Consider the following 16,458-nt stretch of genomic DNA (forward strand, 5'->3'; position numbering starts at 1 on the left):
ACATAAAAAAACATGTATTAGTAACTATTACAGACTTAAAGTAAAGTATTAAACACTTAAAGTATTGTATTCATAACTATTAAACATAATGTGAAGCTACTAGAACAATCAAATACCTATCTTTGATTTATTCCCTAACCCTAGTATTTATTTCTTAATTAAAAATAATATTTATAATTTTTATTAAAAATAATTATACCTTAAAGTATAAAATATTATAACATAATGATGTATTTGACACCATTTGAAGTTGGACATTATGTGCATATGTTGTGCATAATTTTTAACAAAAACAGGTATTGTTCTTTAATTTTATATATTTTTTAAATATTTTAATAATATTATTAATAAATCTGAAAAATAAAATATTTTTTTTAATGGGTGAAAAAAAAAAATGACTCCATGAGGCTATAGATCATCCAAACTTGTCTAACATATATGAAAATCACATCCAAACAATAAGTATTTATCCTATTTTTTTCAATTTCTTTTTTGAAAAAATTCATATTTTTTCCAGAAATTATAATAAAAAAATTAATAACCGAAAAAAAATTCGGACTCCATCAAGTGATAAATCGGCCAAAGTTGTGTAACATAACTTAAAATCACATGAATCTACCAAGGTTTCATCAATTTTTTTTGAAAAAAATAGATTTAGGGAAAATTGCCTACCTTTCAAAAATCCTTCAAAAACTTGATGAATCTTGCAAAAGTGAACTTCAATCTTCAGTTTGGCAGCAAAATCACCTCCCAAAGCTTTCAATCCATGAAAAAAATGAAGAGTAGAAGAGAGGATTTGAGAGAAGAAAAGTAAAAGAGAGTAACAGAGGCCTCTTAACAGAACTCGCCGAGATTAGCGAGTTCTGTCGAGATGGCTCCTTATATCTTAAGTTAAATGGGTAAAACCCATGGTTCGAGACCCGAGATATGCCCATGACCCAAGTTCTCGGCGAGATATTGCCCTTTTGTGTATCGATGCCCATCTTGACTCGGTATTTCGAAAAACCGAGAATCTCAGCGAGATCTCGCTAGTTCTCGGACCATGCAAGGAGTTTAATATCACTAAGGCGGCAACCGCCTAGACACCACAAAATCCGCTTGGACGCCTAGGCAACATCGCCTAAGCGACGCCTTGACAACTATATATTTTTTTTCAAAATGTTATTTGTGGAGGGGAAACATCCTCATTCTAGTCATTATCCTGTTATTTTGAACTAAAACAGTGTTCTAATACTATTTTAGTAATATTTATTGGTTGTTGATCTGGCACACCCTGTGTTCACAAAACAGAATATGGGAGAATACTTGAATGATCGATGTGATCACACAAGTCTATGTATTTATAATAAAAGGAATTACAACATAAAGTTTAAAATACCCCTAGCTTAGCCAACTCAACTAGGAAGTACATGAATACAAAGGAATAACTGTAAAAGGATTAGAATAACCCCATGGTATTCTAGTGTACATTATTCAACACTCCCCCTCAAGTTGGAGCAAATATGTCAATCATGCCCAACTTGACTAAATTAGGATGAAATAGCTTTCCAGATACTTCCTTGGTGAAAATATCAGTAAGCTGATCAGCAAACTTCACAAAGGGAACACAAATCAGCCCTTCTTCCAATTTCTCCTTGATGAAATGCCTATCCACTTCAACATGCTTGGTGCGATCATGCTGTACCGGGTTATGTGCAATGCTAATTGCAGCCTTGTTGTCAAAGTACAACATCATAGGAAGATGAATAGGAACACCAAGATCTTGTAGCAAGCCTTTGAGCCAAAGCAGCTCACAAATGCCGTGTGCCATAGCACAAAATTCTGCTTCAACACTAGAACGAGCCACCACATTTTGCTTCTTGCTATGCCAAGTGACAAGATTGCTACCTACAAAAGAACAATACCCAGAGATAGACTTGCGATCTGGAGAACCAGCCCAATCAGCATTAGTATATGCTTCTATCCGTAGGTGACCATGAGAAGACAGGAGAATGCCTTTTCCAAGAGTTGACTTCAAGTAGTGAAGGATACGAAGAACAGCCTCCATATGAGAAGAGTAGGGATCATGCATAAACTGACTCACAGTACTTACAGCAACAGCAATGTCAGGACGTGTGTGTGAGAGATAAATCAACTTCCCCACTAGTCTTTGCTACCGGCCTTTATCAATAGGTTTACCCTCTTTTTCCTTGACACGAACATTAGCATCCATAGGAGTATCTGAAGGATGACACCCTAACAAACCAGTTTCAGCCAACAAATCTAGGACATACTTCCTTTGAGAGAGAAAGATGCCTTTAGAAGATCTGGCAACCTCAATCCCAAGAAAGTACTGTAGCTTTCCTGGATCTTTAATCTCAAACTCCTGCCCAAGAAAAGTCTTCAACCGGCTGATCTCATCACCATCATTGCCAGTAACCACTATGTATTCAACATAGACTATAAGAATAGTGAGTTTTATACCAACCCTCTTTATAAAGAGAGTGTGATCAGCATTACTCTACTTATAGCCCACAGAAATCATGGCTTTGTGAAATCGGCCAAAACCCTGCTTGAGGTGACTGTTTCAGCCAATAAAGTGCACGCTTCAGTTTACACACTTTACCTTGGTTTTTGTCACAAGAGAACCCTGGTGGAATGTCCATATACACCTCCTCATCCAGTTCTCCATTTAGGAAGCATTCTTCACATCCAATTATTGCAATTCCCATCCAAGGTTGACTGCACAGGATAGCAAAACTCGAACAATATTCAGCTTTGCAACAGGGGCAAAGGTCTCCTAGTAATTAATGTCGTATGTCTGGGTGAACCCCTTTGCCACGAGTCGTGCCTTATACCTATCCACAATGCCATCCGCCTTCTGTTTCACTACAAACACCCACTTGCATCCGACGGTTCTCTTCCCAGGTGAAAGAACCACAAGCTCCCATGTGTTATTTTTTTTCAGGGCTGCCATTTCTTCCATCATTACTGCCTTCCACTTTCCATCTGATAGAGCTTCTTGTCAGTTGTTAGGAATACGAACAGAAGAAAGAGAAGAAACAAAAGCACGAAAGGATGGAGGAAGGGAGTCATAAGAAACAACATGGGATATAGGGTGCCTAGTGCAAGCCCTGACACCTTTGCGAGTAGCAATAGGTAAATCAAGAGAAGAAGTATTACTAGGTGGAGAGGTAGATTCTGGAACCTGGTTCGGCAATTGGATGGGTACTGGTGCTACAGTGGATTGAAGCTGCTTATGTTTCCTTGTATAAGTCTGCACATTAGAGTCATCAATCCTCTTCTGAAATTCACTAATGGTTTTCTGGATTGGAGTTTTATGAACTGGAGTTTTCTCCCCCTGAATAGGAATGTCAACAACATTGTCTGTGATGGTCTCCCCCTGTATAGGAACCTCTCCCCCTGAGGTAGAGGGAGGACTAGGAGTAGAAGGAACAGGAACAGACTCATTGAAAACATACTGCAAGGGAGGTTTTGTGGTCAGCACATCTTCACTGACACTCTCCCCCTGAAGAGGTGGGGACAAATAATAAGAGACAGTCTCATGAAAAACAACACCCATACTTACTAGGGTACGTCAGGTAGGAGGATAATAGCACTTGTACCCCTTCTGGGTGGCAGAGTATCCTAAGAAAATACAGCGGAGACTACAGGGATCAAGTTTACTAGGGGACCGAATATCCCTGGCATAACAAACGCAGCCAAACACCCTAGGGGGAACAACAAAAGAAGAAGAGCCAAGTAATAGCTCGACAGGGGATTTGGAATCAAGAACCCGACTGGGCAGCAAACATCAGTGCTCTTGCCACCTCCAAGAGATGGCGATTTTTTCTCTCAGCCATACCATTCTGGGCTGGAGTATCAACACAACTGGTCTGATGTAAAATCCCATGGGCAGCAAGGTATGTTTAGAACTGACCTTCCATATATTCTGTCCCATTGTCACTTCTCAAGACTTTGAGAGTGGCATTGAATTGGGTTTGGACCAGCTTGTGAAAATGCTGAAAACATGTGAACACCTCATTTTTTGTGTGCATCAGGTAGACCCAATTGAATCGGGAATAACAGTCTATGAAAGTGGCATACCACCGATGACCAGAAATAGAAGCTTTTCAACTAGGACCCCACACATCAGTATGAACCAAGTGAAATAAAGAATAAGACTTTTTATTAGAAATAGGATAGTTTGAACGTGTCTGTTTGGCCAAGACACAAGGCTCACAAAAGAAATCTTCCTTATTACAATTTTTTACCAATGCTGGAAATAAATGTGATAAAGTTCCTAAGGGGGGTGTGTCCTAGTTTAGAATGCCATTGGCGTAATTCAGAGGAGAAAGATGCAGGCTGATAGAGCTGAGAAGGTAATGCTTGTGTAGCAAGAGGTTCACCATCAAGAAGGTACAATCCACCATGCACTTTACTCGATCCAATCGTCTTCCCCGATTCTAGTTCCTGAAAGACACAATGAGTTGGAAAACATGTCACTTTGCAATTCAGATTTTTTGTAATACTACTAATAGATAGAAGGTTAGTAGTGAAATTGGGAATATGCAACACAGAAGACAAGGAAAGAGAAGGGGAACAGCTAATGGATCCTTTCTCGGAAATAGATGAGAGGGATCCATCAATTATTTTAACTTTATCCTTGCCAGAAGTAGGAGAATAGGTATGAAAAAGGCTAGAAGAACCTGTCATGTGATCAGTGGCATCGGAGTCTATGATCCATGGAGTGGAGACAACCGATGCACAATGACCAGCAAAGGAAATACCTGAACGGGCAAAGTGGGAAACTGATGGAGTGGAGTAACTGGCAGCAGATGTAGTAGAGGCAGCAGAAGTCTATAACATACGCCTGAAAGCCAGTAGTTCTTCCTGGGGGAGACCAGTTTCTGCAGTGGGGGCTGTAGCTACACTTTCAGTGTGATTAGCCATGTTTTTAGTTTTACTACGACCACGTTTGTCCTCAAAATCAGCGGGCTTCCCATGTAATTTCCAACACTGAGCCTTAGTGTGATATGGTTTGTTGCAATGTTCACACTTTATAGGCTCTTTTGCAGGGGCATCAACAGAAGCAATACTCTCAGAAGTAGGAGTAGAGTTGGAACCAGCAGCCTGTAGGCCTGATCTCTCAACCGTAGGAGTCAACATCATAGCAGCCCGACGTGTCTCTTCAGTATGAACAAAAGAAAAGGCCTGCTCCAATGTGGGAAAAGGAACCCTACCAAGAACTTGCACACGAATTGGATCATATTCAGCATTAAGACCAGCCAAAAAATCATAAACTCGAATCTGGTCTACACACTTTCTATAGGCAGCAATGTCGGCAGCTGTAGAAGGCTGAAAACGAGAGTAGTGATCCAATTGTTGCCATAAGCTCCTGAGGGCAGCATAATATTTGGCGACTAACAACTCCTTCTGAGTAGTGGTATGGAGTGTCTTCCGGATCTCATAAACCTGTGCATCATTCCCCCATTGTCCATATGTTTCCTTGGCAGCAGTCCATATCTGTTTAGCTGTGTCAAGAAGTAGATATTGACTAGAAAGTTCCGGTTGCATAGAGTTCAGAACGAAGGACATAACCTTAGCATCATTAGCATTCCATCGAGCTTGAAGGGGGCCCTCATCAAGGGACTGTGTAGAGGTGCCAGTAAGATGGCCAGTAAGTCCTCTTCCAGCCACAGTCAAAGAGAGAGATCTGGCCCACATTAGGTAGATGGAACCATCAAGTGTAATAGCCGCAGCATAAGGGAGGAACTCAGTCCTGGACTGACCATCACCTCCAGAAGTAGCCGAGGTAATTTCAGAGTCTAGCATGGTGAGAGTAGAAGCTTTGCAAAAAAACCAGAAGTAGAGGTTGAATATGAAGTCGAGAGACCCTCTTAGCAGTAGAAACTTCCTTGAAAAAAAATAGCAGCAACAAGCAGGCCTATCCCCAAAAATCGATATGGCTCAGGGTTTTGAGAAAACCCTAAATGAGGAGATCGATTGGGGTTAGGGGTCTTCAAAAACACTTTAAAGGTGCTGAAATTAATGTCGAGTGCTCCTTGAAGTGGAAGGAACAAACCCTCCGAAAAACAGAAACATCAGAAACCTGTAACCCCAAAAATCGATTGGAGTCAGGGTTTTGAAAAACCCTGAAAGAGGGATCGATTTATGGGAATTGTCTTCAGTTGTTGGTGTAGACCTTTGATAGTTTCTGTCCAAGGTTGCTAATATGAATCTCCAAGAAGTTGGAAACAATCCTCAAGGTAATAGAGGCTCGATCTTTAAGAAGGGGAGAAATCCAAAACATCGCAGAAGGGGAAACCAGCAGCTATCGATCTCAAGTGGTGCTTAGAACATTGTTTAATGAGGTTTGATGAAGGGCAGCATCTAGATCAGAAGATCACCTCATTAGAGCTGCCCTAAAGTGGATGAAAAGAACCAAGGGAGGAGATAGAAGGGAAGAGAAGAGAAGAGAGGCGAAGGGAAAGAAGAATAATGGAGAAGTTTTGAAAACCTAGATCATAGAATTTGGCTCTAATACCATGTTCACAAAACAGAATATGGGAGAATACTTGAATGATTGATGTGATCACACAAGTCTATGTATTTATAATAAAAGGAATTACAGCATAAAGTCTAAAATACCCTTAGCTTAGCCGACTTAACTAGGAGGTACATGAATACAAAGAAATAACTGTAAAAGGACCAGAATACCGGTATTCTGGTGTACATTATTCAACACCGTGTTTTAGTGGATAGGGCACCCCAATGAAAGATAGGCTCACCCATAAAAAGGGCATACCCAGTGCAAGAGGCTCCCGCCATTGTGGGATCTGGGAAGGGTCATAACGTACACAGCCTTACCCCTGCTTTTGCATAGAGGCTGTTTTCAGATTCGAACCTGCGACCACTTGGTCACAGTGGAGCAACCTTACTGTTGAGCCAAGACCTGCCTTCAAGGATGGGCACACCTCCCATAAAGGACAAAAATACCCCCATGAATGGATTTTCTATGATCTATGGTTCTAGCTGTACTTTTTGTCTTTTTATGATATGTGTTGAACAAGGTGTCAAATAATTACTTATTGTTGGAACCATGTACTCTAAAAGGCCGACCTTGTAGGAAAGGGAGGAAACAATGTGTATCATCCATAGTTGTCACGGCGTCACTGCGATCCAAGTCGGTGGAAGGGTGTCACGTCGATATATCGACATGTCACCCGCCATGGCGAGCATGTCGACCATGTTTAATTTTTTATTTTCTCTATTTTTAATGTCATTTAGTATGCTATAATATATGTCCTATAACATCAAAAATCAACATGAAAGTGTACTACACTACTACTAATATACTATGCCACTATGGTTTAATTCATGAAAGTGTAACTAATATCCATTAGTGTATATGAAAGTATGAAAAATTGAAAATATAGACTAACCTATCAAATAATTGAAAGCAATAGTAAAAATCAAATGATAGGCTAACCTGTTTACTGAAGCTTGATAGCAATAGTCTTTCTTCAGTGTGTGTGATTTGGAGCAAAGCATCTAAGCTATTAAATGGTTTAAAAAAAAAAAATTTAAATCTAACTTTTATATGTACAAATATCGACCGATATGCCAACATATCGTGGTATGGCATCCATGGCGATGCCATGGAAGCCATATCGAACGATATATTTACATCCACCATGGCGTAGCTCGATATGCCACCTCTCCCAGCGCCAGGACACCATGGCGACGCCATGACAACTATGGTATCATCCAGGAGCTCTAGCACGGCGGACTATCCAAAGGGGAACACTAGGGGCGGATAAATAATTCACAACACCTGCACTCGCGCCCAGAGGGACTCGATCAAGGAACCAGTTCCGGTCGATGGAGGAAGAAAGAAAAGAGAAAGAAAGAGATAAGAGAGAAAGACTGTGTTAGGTTCACATATATATATATATATATATATATATATATATATAAATAAAATTACAAGTATACCTTTACAGTGCTGAGTATTACAACTATAGAAATAAAAACATGTAATTTCATTAATACCCTTTATCCTTACAGACTACTATTCTAATATCGAGCTCTGTTTTAAGATGCTTTTCCCTTTAAGTCAGTATCCTAGTGGCAATATGATACCTTCAAAGCTGCCATCAATTGGAGGTGTTAGAGTCTAGTTTTGATTCTGTTTTTATTTCTGGTTGGTTTAAACTTTCCTGGTATGGATCTGAAACAGCCTAGCACTACTCTATATAAGCATGTCCTGGGCTAAACCCTCCGCATGATTTGATGATTGGAATGAAGCTGAACTGTCAGCTTCTCAGTTCTATGGGATTCAGAGCACTTTCTGCTGTGTGATTCAGTAGATGCCTGGTGGGATCCCAGGTCAATGGTATAGGTGGGATTCCTGAATTAGTTATCTTGCTCTCTTCCCTCTTCTTCAATCAATGAGATAAGATTCTATGCACTTTTCTATTCCTTGCATGCTTATTTCTCTTTCTTTTCTTAGTTCTGTTTGCTTCACTGGTTGGCTGGTCTGGTACATAGTTTCTACCTTTACCATTCACAGTTTTATGTTCTGGTTCCTAGTTCTAGGTGTTGAGGTCATCCTCATTAAAGAGGGCCAGCCACCGACCTTGATGGGTTGAGTGGTGGAAATTGGATTTCAAAAGTCAAATAAAAAAGAAAGAAAGAGAAGAGAGTAAGGGAGAGAGTAATAAGCTAATGGCCAAAATAGGAATCGTCCATTAAATAAAAGGAAGAAAAAGATGGGGAAGGGGTGCCTCCCACCTACCCTGTCTCGTTCAGCAACATGAAGAATGTAGTGAGCTCTCCTCTACCATTTCCTATTAATAGGAGAAAGGGCAAAGGTTCAACACAGATTGAACAATACAAGCTCAAGAGCTGAGAGTGTGTGAGAGTTGTTTGGAGTATTGGGTTTTGAGTATTCTCTTCAGGGGTTTGAGAGTGTGAGTAGAGAGAGGGTGTACAAGGAGTATCCGGTTTTGGATACAGGGTTGGATTTGGATTCAAATCCAAGTGTTATTACTTGTATTGTTATTCTCTTCGTTCTCTCATAGTGAAGAAGTCCCAATTACACCTGTGGATGTAGGCATAGCCGAATCACGTAAATTCTTGTATTGGTGAATTTTTTTTTATCATTTTTGCGTTATCACTCTGTGCTCACGTGGATCCCACACATAATCACAATTCACGTGACACTATTCACAGTTACTGTTCAAGTATTGCCTTTTTTCTCCATGTTTCTTTACAAAGAGGTGGGAAAAGGGTATTGCTTTTTCCCAACACTAGGTTCTAGTTTAATGGCTGTTTACAAAAGAAAAAAACAAAACAAAACAAAAAATCAATCAATTTCTAAGAGACCTTATTCGAGTCCACTTCTTAATATCTCAGTTTCTGTTTTGATATTCAAGTTCTGATTTAAGTTTATTGTTTAGGATTTCAGTTTGCTATTATTCATTAGTTTAGTCCATCAGTTGAGTAAGTTTTGAGTCTTATTAAATTTCCTGCATCGTAATTCTTTTTCTGCTGTAGTTCTGGTTCCCTGATTTGACTTGGATTCTGCTTAAACTGATTCTGATTTGAATGATTGGCTCTGGTTTATGTTATTAGCGTAATTGCCTACTAAAGTAATTCTGGAACATCTCTTTAGAATTCTGTTTTGAAATCTGAAACCCTGCCCATCAGTTCTGGAGTTTTCTAGCTTTCCTACTCCCAATAGGATTACTCCATAAGTGTGAATCTGACGATCAGGTTTTAATTACATTTTGCAGGATTATTCTTCTCTGAGACCAAACCCTTCAGACCAGAATTTGAGCCTAATCAGACCCATCCTCATTGAGATATTCAGTCGCTCTTAAAACTGGGTTTTATCCCTTGTCTGCGATTCTGGATCCTGTTTGTTCCTTAAACCTTATTCATTGGGTGGTTAGAAGTTATAACCCCATCACCATTACCCTCAGTGCTTCAAGATTTCACATGGTGGTTTCTAATTGCTACCACATTATATTGCTTGTTGGAGTTTCAATCTCTGAATAAGAAGCCTATGATGTACTAATTTAGTTATTCTTGATGGGTAGATCTCTTTAACATATTTACTTTTAACCTTGTCCTGATGTTTAATTTTCAGGTTGCTTCTAGATAGAGAAATACAAGCTATTTTTTCCTGCATTTCAAAGTCCATTACTCTTTCAGAACCATTTGATGTAGAAGGTATAAGAGGATGTATCTTTGACCAAGATAGCTTGCCAGAGCAGTTGGCCCATTCGAATCAACAGCTTTCTTGCCATATTGTAATTTTATGTGTAAAATATGATTGTGAAGGCAGCTGCAGGTCAAAGATCCATGGTTCACTTGTAATGATACAAAACAGGTTTGCAGTGCACATTCTGCACGTGTATCCCGGTATACCAGAGAAATTGACCTTATTTCATGTTTGTAATAATCAGCTATTGTCCCTTTTTGTGACTGCCAGATTATATATTGTTTATTTGATTAAAAAACAAATAAAAAAATACCATACATAGTGAATCATAAAGTATGTGATCTCATCTAAGAATGAACTTTTGGTTTTCGAAGGCTGTGTTTGGTATATGAGAATGCAGAATGCGTTCTTAGGTATGAATCAGATATATATATTTGGATAAACTACATTATTGATTTTACAATGTTCAGGCATTTCATCGAATGCCTCATGTGTCCGCGATTTTTCATTAAAAATAAAAATCAGCTACAGAAACTCAGTTCTCAATATTCAGCCATAAGAGAATGTTCCAAGTCCTTCACGAACGACATTAACCATACATGGTGACAAAAAGAGAGAACAGAAGAGAATGTCTCAAGTCCTAAGCTAAACAGATCAACATCTCCCATGCTGGTGTGGACAAAGATGTAGTCCCTGCCATGGACTTCTCTGTGAAATTGGCCTACACCTAGGGGTGTAAATGAATAATCGAAATCTGTTTTTGTATCTGTATTCGTATCTATTTAGCACTATCCGAATCCGTCTAAAAGCTAAACAGATGCGGATATCGATAAGCTATAGCTATCCGAAAAGTTATATTAACATGTAAATAGATAAAATATCCGTTCTGTATCCGTTTAGCACTATTCGAATCTGTCCGAAAATTAATCGGATGCGGATGCGGATATAGCACTATCCGAGCAGAATCTGATCCGTTTACATCCCTACCTACCCCGTTGTGTTCACAAAACCGTCTGTCATGAAGAAGTCGGAGAGATCATCCACGTGTTCAATCCAACAATGTTTCCTGTGATGCAGATGTAATTCTTAGGTAGGATGAGACAACGTAAGTAGTCCTTGACGGCCACTAGTTGGTGACGTTTCGTTCATTCGTTGGTTTCATTAGCTAGACCCAGAGAGCAAGTAACCATTAGCTCGGTTTGTTGGAGGCATTGTCGGTTGAGTGCATGCCCCCCCCCCAGCAGGTCAAGGGCTCGACTCTCTTGGATTGCATTTGTGCTATAAATGGCACCCCCTCTCCCCCTTCCCTCCTTGGTAGTTGTAGATTCTATTGGCTTGTCTTAGCCTTCCTGAATTCAAGCTTAGATTAGACTAGGATTGACCCAAAAAAAAAAACAAAAAGCTAAACCTAGATCTGGCAATCTTGGTGAGCCATGAAAACCTTTCCCTCCCCGAAGGCCATGGATTTTACAGAGCTGGAAAAGGTTTTTTTGTCGTTGAGTGTGTCAATATGTTAGTTGTTTGTTAGTGTGAAGACGTTGATTTCATTGCTGGAGATGGCGATGCAATTAATAACTCTGTAATCTTTCGTACCTCAAGACCTAACGCAATTAAAACTGTTGTCCAACTATTTCTAAATGGACATGTGACCTAAATCTCTATTTGACAGTGGACACAAGGAACCTATGTGATATGGATGAGGATCCTTTGTCCATAGATAAGTAATCATAAGTTTTCGGATGGGGGTCATGTATTTTACTTTGTGATGGTAGTTTTGATCATTTTATTAGTTTAACTCTCAGTTGGTAGCTGCATATTTGAACTATGGTTTTATAGGGAAGCCATAAGAGTTAGAGATACGGGGGGATACTTCAAGGGTTGCAAGGAGCAAAGGAACATGGATGGGCAAAGGTAGAGGTTTGGATGGACTACCAAGAAATTGTACTGTGATTAATGCAAGGAAACTGTGAAAGATTGTCGTGAGAATATTTTCTTTGTTCTATATGATACTTATGAACTGATGAAACTTTTCTCTAATATACGTATTTTAAAGAAAGATAAGAAAATTGTTTCAATTGCTTGGGCAAGGAGGGCTAGAACCTCTTTTTTTGGATAGAAGTGCTAGAACTGATAGAATGTGCAGATATATTACTCTGAATGTTTAACTTCTTTTGTTTAGTCACGTTTTAATTTTATTTTCATCAGAAAAAATAATTGGCAATATAACTTTGATTCTAAATCAAATACAGTTGGTTCTGAAATTTAGAACTTAATTAAACTACTAGGGATATAAAGTTCAAAAATTTTCTCATAGAAATTTTGTATCAACAAACCCCATATCGAAAATCTGGTTTTAGAATAATTTTCGGTGGTTCTTTCATCTGAGGCTATAATATATAAATAGTCAAAAATATTTGTAGCAGGACGTAGAGGTGAGGTGAGTTCTGCATGGGAGGGAAGAGACAAAGGGGAAGATGAATTCAAATGGGTTTTGCCTTTTATCTTCAAATTTGTGAATCTCATAGATTGCTTCAATAAGGGGATGAAGGATGAAATAGAACAGAGCAAACCACAACAAATCATCATCCGAGTTACGAGCAATACAACCTAAATCCCATTTTCTTATATTGGAATCCGTAGCACCACCATCTCTCTCTCTCTCCTACACATGAAATCATATTTAGAGGAAGGGTTCCATTCTTCTCTTCCTCTACAATGTTCTCCTTTTGTTCTCCGAAGGGATCTTACATTGGGATACTAGTGGGGCATAATGTTCTTGTTGAGTTTTATGTCATGTATTCTATAGACCCACACAATTATTATTGGTCTTGTATACGTTTTAGGTCAAATTTTGGGTCCGTTACATGTGCATGAGTAAAATTGTAATTGTATAAGGATTAGGATTTTTAGGATACCAATATTTTGTCTCTGTGGGAAAAACCTTAGATACAAATAAAGGAGATTACTTAGTGAGGTGGAGAGTGGTGTACAAGGTTTCTCTGGCTTAGTGAAAAATTATTTGGTTATCTTAGGTGGATGCAGGCATTCGTGCCAAAATCATGTTAAATTCTTGTATTTGATTGTTTGCTCCTTTTTTTGATCATGTTTGCACATTCATCCCAACTAGTGGATCAAAATGAGATTCGACAGATTGTCACAACTGGTACATGGGGATCTAAGAACAAGTTGTATGCAAGGAGCTAGTGAAAGAATGTATAGTAGTTGGTAATTATTTTTCTTCATAAGAGTGCTCGGAAGGGATATAGGGATCTCATGATGTTGTGTCGGTGATAGAAAAGTGAGTGCACACAACCCTTAGAAAGAGGGAAGTTGCTAATGGTAAAGGAAGAAAAAAAAAAAAAAAAGCGAGGAGACGGTATGAATGGTAAAAAAAAAAAAAACATAAGTAGGAAAAATTTTCTTGTTGCATGAAAAACAAAATGGAAACATAAAAAAAAAATAAATAAATAAGAAAAGGAAATGAGAGAAGAATAATGGTGGGAAGAAAAAAGAACATGAAGAAGAAAAGGGGAGGGGATGTATGGTAAAAAGGGGGATTATTATCCTCTCCAATTCCTTAGAGCTCAGCAGTGCGGTAGTACTAGGTGGAGATGCCGACACATGGCAGCTCAGATGAGCTGCCAAAAGAGGGGGATTATTATCCTCTCCAATTCCTTAGAGCTCAGCAGTGCGGCAGTGCTAGGTGGAGATGCCGACACATGGTAGCTCAGATAACACATGGCAGCTCATCTGAGCTGCCATGTGTCGGCATCTCCACCTAGTACTGCTGCACTGCTGAGCTCTAAGGAATTGGAGAGGATAATTTTCCTAAAAGGGTTTCCTGAGTACCTCTCAAGCAACCCAAGTAAGAGAGAGGGATTCGTCCCTAGTATACAATAAAAAGGAGAGAGTGGGAGGGGGTTGTTTTGAAAATAACAAGAATTTGTCTAGGGTGTTGTTCGTTGCAAAACGTGTCCTAAATTTTTCTGGCATGCTAGACTCATTGAACAGTCCAGATTGGGCAGATTTTGTTTTATTAAGTTGTGCTAGTCCATGCAAGATCAATGTTGATTAGGTTTGTTGAGATTTTTTATTTTTTTGATGATTAGATAGAACAGACTACCTTGTTAAGCTTATCAAAATGACCCAAATATCTATAATATGCCAGTTCGAATGAGGACCCAAATTTTGTGGATAAATGGACCCAAAGGTACCATTTTCATGTAAAATTTCAGTCCAAACAAAATTCTCCAAGTGATATAATATCGTTTTCAAAATTTAGGACTATGGAGAGTGAATAAATAATGATTAAAGTATTATAGGCGTGCTTGGACATATAAAGAGAGGCAAGCCAATACAAGGGTGAGTATTGTTTATTGAATTGGACTTTGAAATTTGACATGGCTTAATCTATCCAATTGTCACAATTGCCACATTATCATTTCAAGTGGCATAATGAGGATGAGACATTTTGATAAGCTTTTATGGGCAGTGAGAATGGAGGGTTTTTTTCCTGATCAAAATAACATAGAATAAGCATAATTATTTGAGAATTTTTTGTTTTGATAGCCCTTTTTTGATAAAGATTAAAATAAATGGATACCATAAAGCAAATTGAGGAGAGCGGCTAGTGCAGTGAGTCTAGCTCCCCCACTTGAAGGTAGGGTTGTAAACGGATCGGATTCGGCTCGGATAGTGCTATATCCGCATCCGCATCCGATTAGCTATCGGACGGATTCGAATAATGCTAAACGGATACGGACACGGATACGGATCGGATATTTTATCCGTTTACATGTAAATATAGCTTTTCGGATAGCTATAGCCTATTCGTATCCGCATCCGTTTAGCTTTTGGACAGATTCGGATAGTGCTAAACAGATACAGACACGGATACGAAAACGGATTTCGGCTATTCATTTACACCCCTACTTAAAGGTCTTAAGATTCAGTCCTATCCGATTTGTGAATCCGGTCTACATGGCAGTTGGTGTTGGTCAATTGACCATTAGATTAGATTGGCTGTAAATCATATGGATTAGCCACATGGAAAACTTCAAACATTTTCAATAAAAAACTCCATGCATGCTTGTATTTTGCAGTCCTCTGTGTATGTCCATGAATGTCAATAGTTTCTAAATTTTGAAAGATTTTTTTGTCATTTGATGAAATTCGTCGGGCCTGATACTTTACATGTAAATAGTGAACATTTAGATTTTCATATCCGCTGAATTTGGGCCGCATCCGGTCTACCACGCGGCAGATATTTGGGCCATTAGGATAGGCTTATCAGTGGCTCATTCGAAAAAAAATGACCTGATTATTCTTATCTTTTAAAACATAGTAAAAATAAATTACTAATAATTATATGATTTCAAAATGTAATCAAAGTGGACTTTTTAAAACGATACATCATATTCATACATGACTACTATTCAAATACCGAAAAGATATCCCATTCGTTTTCGTTATCAGATTATCTAGATAAAGATTAGACTAAATGTATACTATAAATCGAATTGAGGACAGCGGCTAGCGCAGCTGGCTTGAGGCTAGTACGGTGAGACTAGCCCCCCCTCCTCTTGAAGGTCTTAAGATTCAATCCTATTAGATTTTATGAATCCTGTCTACAAGACAAAATGACCAAGAAGCCCTTCCCAAAGAAGGAAGATAGAGCCAATGGTATATTGGATCTTGTAGATTTGACTGTTTGTGGACCCATGAATGTCCAAGGAGGTTGGTTTTGAGTTTGAGACTTCCTGTTCCTCATCTAAGTCTATAATCCCCCCACTCAACATCTCACCCAAAAAAAAAAAAAAAAAAAAAAAAAAAATTTCCAAGTATCCATTTACGTATCTATTTTGAACACCCCTAATAAGTTATAGACTCGTAGTACCCCCCAAAAAAAAAAAATGCACATTGCCTGGTTACTGGTTAGGTTAGGTCCAACCAGGAGTGGGAAGGCCAATGGTGAAGGCCCTGAGCAGAGAACTAGAAATTGGGCTTAACTACAAAGCTGACCCAAAAATCACTATGGGCCCCCATATGCAAGCTACAGACCAGCCCAACCCAACCCCAGCACCGTTGGGCGTTGGTACCCAAGGGCCAAGGCGGCGTAACAGTTAACACCATCATAACGTTAACGTCCTAAGAAGCTAAGAGCTCTGTTTGTAGTTTCAACTCGAGTACGGGAATAAGGAAAGGAAATAAAGGTCTTAATCAGTTCAGGACCCAAACACAAGCCTCTC

At 39.0% G+C, this 16,458-nt stretch overlaps 1 protein-coding gene across 2 annotated transcripts in view; it reads left to right on the forward strand.

Moving 5' to 3' along the window:
• The window catches only part of LOC122638259 (ras-related protein Rab-21-like), a 46,553-nt gene extending 35,973 nt beyond the window's left edge, over positions 1-10,580 (forward strand). For both annotated transcript variants that reach the window (XM_043831134.1, XM_043831133.1), the window contains exon 7: positions 10,136-10,580. The gene's annotated coding sequence lies outside the window, so the exon portion shown is untranslated. The remainder of the gene's footprint in view (positions 1-10,135) is intronic.
• The last annotated feature ends 5,878 nt before the right edge of the window (positions 10,581-16,458 follow it).

The sequence above is a fragment of the Telopea speciosissima genome, chromosome 8 (genome assembly GCF_018873765.1).
Source record: "Telopea speciosissima isolate NSW1024214 ecotype Mountain lineage chromosome 8, Tspe_v1, whole genome shotgun sequence".
In the NCBI taxonomy this organism is placed as follows: Eukaryota; Viridiplantae; Streptophyta; class Magnoliopsida; order Proteales; family Proteaceae; genus Telopea; species Telopea speciosissima.